This window comes from Amia ocellicauda, chromosome 2 (assembly GCF_036373705.1).
Source record: "Amia ocellicauda isolate fAmiCal2 chromosome 2, fAmiCal2.hap1, whole genome shotgun sequence".
Lineage (NCBI taxonomy): Eukaryota > Metazoa > Chordata > Actinopteri > Amiiformes > Amiidae > Amia > Amia ocellicauda.
In genome coordinates, this window is record NC_089851.1 from 51677206 (window position 1) to 51684920 (window position 7715).

At 50.9% G+C, this 7715-nt stretch overlaps 2 non-coding genes across 2 annotated transcripts; both read right to left on the reverse strand.

The window, feature by feature from the left end:
- Window positions 1–2811: 2811 nt before the first annotated feature.
- Window positions 2812–2883, reverse strand: trnap-agg (transfer RNA proline (anticodon AGG)). The gene has a single exon. It is a non-coding gene; the product is annotated as a tRNA-Pro (tRNA).
- Window positions 2884–5102: 2219 nt separating this feature from the next.
- Window positions 5103–5174, reverse strand: trnap-agg (transfer RNA proline (anticodon AGG)). Its single transcript has one exon. It is a non-coding gene; the product is annotated as a tRNA-Pro (tRNA).
- Between the last annotated feature and the right edge of the window lie 2541 nt (window positions 5175–7715).

A 7715-nucleotide genomic window follows, 5' to 3' on the forward strand; every position in this document is an offset into this window, starting at 1 on the left:
GCAGATCACGGACCACTGTCAATCAGATGCTTGCCTTGCCGTCCATCCATCCATCCATCTATCTATCTATGACTCTCGATATCTAACTCTCTTGCTTGCTATCGCTCACCCAATGGTCAGTAGCATAGTAGCATAACAGCAGATCACGGAGCACTGTCAATCAGATGCTTGCTTTGGTGCAGCTCAGGAGTACACGTTCAGCAAAGGTCTCCATAACAAGCCGGCAAACCACATTTCGTCCTCCTCCTCCTCAACAACACACTACATGTCCTCCTCCTCCTCCTCAACAACAACAACAACAACAACGAACTTGTAAAAAACACATTTTCTTTAAAGAAAACAAAGCACACAGATGACAGTCTGATTTCCCATCAGCTATACAGGCAACAGTATCTGAGGTCGATAGCCCTCCCTTGTGCAGAGGAGCCCAGAAGCCAGCCTTCAAGAGCAAACGAACAAACACTTCGGTGACTGCAAAGTGGGGCCAAGTGGGCTCATCCTGGAGTTGAACCCAGGGCCTCTCACACCCTCAGCAAGAATCATACCCCTAGACTAACGAGCCAAGTTAACGGAGGGTGTCGCAGTTTCTGCTGGGCAAGCGCGTAACTGCTTTGGGGCAGACCGGGAGACCTACGCTCACTGACTGATAGCATGGACTGTAGCGCTGAAGTGTCTTTCCAGAACGGTAACCGTATCCCCAGTGAGACAGCACTGAGAGCATGGTTCAGCAGGCCCGCAAACAACTGAAAAGAATGCCTCTCCTTTGGTGCAGCTCAGGAGTACACGTTCAGCAAAGGTCTCCATAACAAGCCGGCAAACCACATTTCGTCCTCCTCCTCCTCAACAACACACTACATGTCCTCCTCCTCCTCAACAACAACAACGAACTTGTAAAATACACATTTTCTTTAAAGAAAACAAAACACACAAATGACAGTCTGATTTCCCATCAGCTACACAGCCAACAGTATCTGAGGTTGAAAGACCTCCCTGGTGCAGAGGAGCCCAGAAGCCAAGCATCGAGAGAGAAGAAACAAGTGCTTCAGAGAATGCAAAGCGGGGCCAAGCGGGCTCGTCCGGGAGCTGAAGCCAGGACCTCTCGCACCCTAAGCGAGAATCATACCCCTAGACCAACGAGCCAAGTTAACGGAGCGTGTCGCAGTTTCTGCTGGGCAAGCGCGTAACTGCTTTGGGGCAGACCGGGAGACCTACGCTCACTGACTGATAGCATGGACTGTAGCACTGACGTGTCTTTCCAGAATGGTAACGCCATCCCCAGTGAGACAGCACTGAGAGCATGGTTCAGCAGGCCCGCAAACAACTGAAAAGAATGCCTCTCCTTTGGTGCAGCTCAGGAGTACACGTTCAGCAAAGGTCTCCATAACAAGCCGGCAAACCACATTTCGTCCTCCTCCTCCTCAACAACACACTACATGTCCTCCTCCTCCTCAACAACAACAACGAACTTGTAAAATACACATTTTCTTTAAAGAAAACAAAACACACAGATGACAGTCTGATTTCCCATCAGCTACACAGCCAACAGTATCTGAGGTTGAAAGACCTCCCTGGTGCAGAGGAGCCCAGAAGCCAAGCATCGAGAGAGAACAAACGAATGCATCAGAGAATGCAAAGCGGGGCCAAGCGGGCTCGTCTAGGAGTTGAACTCAGGGCCTCTCACACCCTCAGCAAGAATCATACCCCTAGACCAACGAGCCAAGTTAACGGAGGGTGTCGCAGTTTCTGCTGGGCAAGCGCGTAACTGCTTTGGGGCAGACTGGTAGACCTACGCTCACTGACTGATAGCATGGACTGTAGCGCTGAAGTGTCTTTCCAGAACGGTAACCGTATCCCCAGTGAGACAGCACTGAGAGCATGGTTCAGCAGGCCCGCAAACAACTGAAAAGAATGCCTCTCCTTTGGTGCAGCTCAGGAGTACACGTTCAGCAAAGGTCTCCATAACAAGCCGGCAAACCACATTTCGTCCTCCTCCTCCTCAACAACACACTACATGTCCTCCTCCTCCTCCTCAACAACAACAACAACAACGAACTTGTAAAAAACACATTTTCTTTAAAGAAAACAAAACACACAGATGACAGTCTGATTTCCCATCAGCTATACAGGCAACAGTATCTGAGGTCGATAGCCCTCCCTTGTGCAGAGGAGCCCAGAAGCCAGCCTTCAAGAGCAAACGAACAAACACTTCGGTGACTGCAAAGTGGGGCCAAGTGGGCTCGTCCTGGAGTTGAACCCAGGGCCTCTCACACCCTCAGCAAGAATCATACCCCTAGACCAACGAGCCAAGTTAACGGAGGGTGTCGCAGTTTCTGCTGGGCAAGCGCGTAACTGCTTTGGGGCAGACCGGGAGACCTACGCTCACTGACTGATAGCATGGACTGTAGCGCTGAAGTGTCTTTCCAGAACGGTAACCGTATCCCCAGTGAGACAGCACTGAGAGCATGGTTCAGCAGGCCCGCAAACAACTGAAAAGAATGCCTCTCCTTTGGTGCAGCTCAGGAGTACACGTTCAGCAAAGGTCTCCATAACAAGCCGGCAAACCACATTTCGTCCTCCTCCTCCTCAACAACACACTACATGTCCTCCTCCTCCTCAACAACAACAACGAACTTGTAAAATACACATTTTCTTTAAAGAAAACAAAACACACAGATGATAGTCTGATTTCCCATCAGCTACACAGCCAACAGTATCTGAGGTTGAAAGACCTCCCTGGTGCAGAGGAGCCCAGAAGCCAAGCATCGAGAGAGAAGAAACGAGTGCTTCAGAGAATGCAAAGCGGGGCCAAGCGGGCTCGTCCGGGAGTTGAACCCGGGACCTCTCGCACCCTAAGCGAGAATCATACCCCTAGACCAACGAGCCAAGTTAATGGAGCGTGTCGCAGTTTCTGCTGGGCAAGCGCGTAACTGCTTTGGGGCAGACCGGGAGACCTACGCTCACTGACTGATAGCATGGACTATAGCGCTGACGTGTCTTTCCAGAACGGTAACCGTATCCCCAGTGAGACAGCACTGAGAGCATGGTTCAACAGGCCCGCAAACAACTGAAAAGAATGCCTCTCCTTTGGTGCAGCTCAGGAGTACACGTTCAGCAAAGGTCTCCATAACAAGCCGGCAAACCACATTTTGTCCTCCTCCTCCTCAACAACAACAACGAACTTGTAAAATACACATTTTCTTTAAAGAAAACAAAACACACAGATGACAGTCTGATTTCCCATCAGCTACACAGCCAACAGTATCTGAGGTTGAAAGACCTCCCTGGTGCAGAGGAGCCCACAAGCCAAGCATCGAGAGAGAACAAACGAATGCATCAGAGAATGCAAAGCGGGGCCAAGCGGGCTCGTCTAGGAGTTGAACTCAGGGCCTCTCACACCCTCAGCAAGAATCATACCCCTAGACCAACGAGCCAAGGTAACGGAGGGTGTCGCAGTTTCTGCTGGGCAAGCGCGTAACTGCTTTGGGGCAGACCGGGAGACCTACGCTCACTGACTGATAGCATGGACTGTAGCGCTGAAGTGTCTTTCCAGAACGGTAACCGTATCCCCAGTGAGACAGCACTGAGAGCATGGTTCAGCAGGCCCGCAAACAACTGAAAAGAATGCCTCTCCTTTGGTGCAGCTCAGGAGTACACGTTCAGCAAAGGTCTCCATAACAAGCCGGCAAACCACATTTCGTCCTCCTCCTCCTCAACAACACACTACATGTCCTCCTCCTCCTCAACAACAACAACGAACTTGTAAAATACACATTTTCTTTAAAGAAAACAAAACACACAGATGACAGTCTGATTTCCCATCAGCTACACAGCCAACAGTATCTGAGGTTGAAAGACCTCCCTGGTGCAGAGGAGCCCAGAAGCCAAGCATCGAGAGAGAACAAACGAATGCATCAGAGAATGCAAAGCGGGGCCAAGCGGGCTCGTCTAGGAGTTGAACTCAGGGCCTCTCACACCCACAGCAAGAATCATACCCCTAGACCAACGAGCCAAGTTAACGGAGGGTGTCGCAGTTTCTGCTGGGCAAGCGCGTAACTGCTTTGGGGCAGACTGGTAGACCTACGCTCACTGACTGATAGCATGGACTGTAGCGCTGAAGTGTCTTTCCAGAACGGTAACCGTATCCCCAGTGAGACAGCACTGAGAGCATGGTTCAGCAGGCCCGCAAACAACTGAAAAGAATGCCTCTCCTTTGGTGCAGCTCAGGAGTACACGTTCAGCAAAGGTCTCCATAACAAGCCGGCAAACCACATTTCGTCCTCCTCCTCCTCAACAACACACTACATGTCCTCCTCCTCCTCCTCAACAACAACAACAACAACGAACTTGTAAAAAACACATTTTCTTTAAAGAAAACAAAACACACAGATGACAGTCTGATTTCCCATCAGCTATACAGGCAACAGTATCTGAGGTCGATAGCCCTCCCTTGTGCAGAGGAGCCCAGAAGCCAGCCTTCAAGAGCAAACGAACAAACACTTCGGTGACTGCAAAGTGGGGCCAAGTGGGCTCGTCCTGGAGTTGAACCCAGGGCCTCTCACACCCTCAGCAAGAATCATACCCCTAGACCAACGAGCCAAGTTAACGGAGGGTGTCGCAGTTTCTGCTGGGCAAGCGCGTAACTGCTTTGGGGCAGACCGGGAGACCTACGCTCACTGACTGATAGCATGGACTGTAGCGCTGAAGTGTCTTTCCAGAACGGTAACCGTATCCCCAGTGAGACAGCACTGAGAGCATGGTTCAGCAGGCCCGCAAACAACTGAAAAGAATGCCTCTCCTTTGGTGCAGCTCAGGAGTACACGTTCAGCAAAGGTCTCCATAACAAGCCGGCAAACCACATTTCGTCCTCCTCCTCCTCAACAACACACTACATGTCCTCCTCCTCCTCAACAACAACAACGAACTTGTAAAATACACATTTTCTTTAAAGAAAACAAAACACACAGATGATAGTCTGATTTCCCATCAGCTACACAGCCAACAGTATCTGAGGTTGAAAGACCTCCCTGGTGCAGAGGAGCCCAGAAGCCAAGCATCGAGAGAGAAGAAACGAGTGCTTCAGAGAATGCAAAGCGGGGCCAAGCGGGCTCGTCCGGGAGTTGAACCCGGGACCTCTCGCACCCTAAGCGAGAATCATACCCCTAGACCAACGAGCCAAGTTAATGGAGCGTGTCGCAGTTTCTGCTGGGCAAGCGCGTAACTGCTTTGGGGCAGACCGGGAGACCTACGCTCACTGACTGATAGCATGGACTATAGCGCTGACGTGTCTTTCCAGAACGGTAACCGTATCCCCAGTGAGACAGCACTGAGAGCATGGTTCAACAGGCCCGCAAACAACTGAAAAGAATGCCTCTCCTTTGGTGCAGCTCAGGAGTACACGTTCAGCAAAGGTCTCCATAACAAGCCGGCAAACCACATTTTGTCCTCCTCCTCCTCAACAACAACAACGAACTTGTAAAATACACATTTTCTTTAAAGAAAACAAAACACACAGATGACAGTCTGATTTCCCATCAGCTACACAGCCAACAGTATCTGAGGTTGAAAGACCTCCCTGGTGCAGAGGAGCCCACAAGCCAAGCATCGAGAGAGAACAAACGAATGCATCAGAGAATGCAAAGCGGGGCCAAGCGGGCTCGTCTAGGAGTTGAACTCAGGGCCTCTCACACCCTCAGCAAGAATCATACCCCTAGACCAACGAGCCAAGGTAACGGAGGGTGTCGCAGTTTCTGCTGGGCAAGCGCGTAACTGCTTTGGGGCAGACCGGGAGACCTACGCTCACTGACTGATAGCATGGACTGTAGCGCTGAAGTGTCTTTCCAGAACGGTAACCGTATCCCCAGTGAGACAGCACTGAGAGCATGGTTCAGCAGGCCCGCAAACAACTGAAAAGAATGCCTCTCCTTTGGTGCAGCTCAGGAGTACACGTTCAGCAAAGGTCTCCATAACAAGCCGGCAAACCACATTTCGTCCTCCTCCTCCTCAACAACACACTACATGTCCTCCTCCTCCTCCTCAACAACAACAACAACAACAACGAACTTGTAAAAAACACATTTTCTTTAAAGAAAACAAAACACACAGATGACAGTCTGATTTCCCATCAGCTTTACAGGCAACAGTATCTGAGGTCGATAGCCCTCCCTTGTGCAGAGGAGCCAAGAAGCCAGCCTTCAAGAGCAAACGAACAAACACTTCGGTGACTGCAAAGTGGGGCCAAGTGGGCTCGTCCTGGAGTTGAACCCAGGGTCTCTCACACCCTCAGCAAGAATCATACCCCTAGACCAACGAGCCAAGTTAACGGAGGGTGTCGCAGTTTCTGCTGGGCAAGCGCGTAACTGCTTTGGGGCAGACCGGGAGACCTACGCTCACTGACTGATAGCATGGACTGTAGCGCTGACGTGTCTTTCCAGAATGGTAACGCCATCCCCAGTGAGACAGCACTGAGAGCATGGTTCAGCAGGCCCGCAAACAACTGAAAAGAATGCCTCTCCTTTGGTGCAGCTCAGGAGTACACGTTCAGCAAAGGTCTCCATAACAAGCCGGCAAACCACATTTCGTCCTCCTCCTCCTCAACAACACACTACATGTCCTCCACCTCCTCCTCAACAACAACAACAACAACAACAACGAACTTGTAAAAAACACATTTTCTTTAAAGAAAACAAAACACACAGATGACAGTCTGATTTCCCATCAGCTATACGGGCAAAAGTATCTGAGGTCGATAGCCCTCCCTTGTGCAGAGGAGCCCAGAAGCCAGCCTTCAAGAGCAAACGAACAAACACTTTGGTGACTGCAAAGTGGGGCCAAGTGGGCTCGTCCTGGAGTTGAACCCAGGGCCTCTCACACCCTCAGCAAGAATCATACCCCTAGACCAACGAGCCAAGTTAACGGAGGGTGTCGCAGTTTCTGCTGGGCAAGCGTGTAACTGCTTTGGGGCAGACCGGGAGACCTACGCTCACTGACTGATAGCATGGACTGTAGCGCTGAAGTGTCTTTCCAGAACGGTAACCGTATCCCCAGTGAGACAGCACTGAGAGCATGGTTCAGCAGGCCCGCAAACAACTGAAAAGAATGCCTCTCCTTTGGTGCAGCTCAGGAGTACACGTTCAGCAAAGGTCTCCATAACAAGCCGGCACACCACATTTCGTCCTCCTCCTCCTCAACAACACACTACATGTCCTCCTCCTCCTCAACAACAACAACGAACTTGTAAAATACACATTTTCTTTAAAGAAAACAAAACACACAGATGACAGTCTGATTTCCCATCAGCTACACAGCCAACAGTATCTGAGGTTGAAAGACCTCCCTGGTGCAGAGGAGCCCAGAAGCCAAGCATCGAGAGAGAACAAACGAATGCTTCAGAGAATGCAAAGCAGGGCCAAGCAGGCTCGTCCGGGAGTTGAACCCGGGACCTCTCACACCCTCAGCAAGAATCATACCCCTAGACCAACGAGCCAAGTTAACGGAGTGTGTCGCAGTTTCTGCTGGGCAAGCGCGTAACTGCTTTGGGGCAGACCGGGAGACCTACGCTCACTGACTGATAGCATGGACTGTAGCGCTGACGTGTCTTTCCAGAATGGTAACGCCATCCCCAGTGAGACAGCACTGAGAGCATGGTTCAGCAGGCCCGCAAACAACTGAAAAGAATGCCTCTCCTTTGGTGCAGCTCAGGAGTACACGTTCAGCAA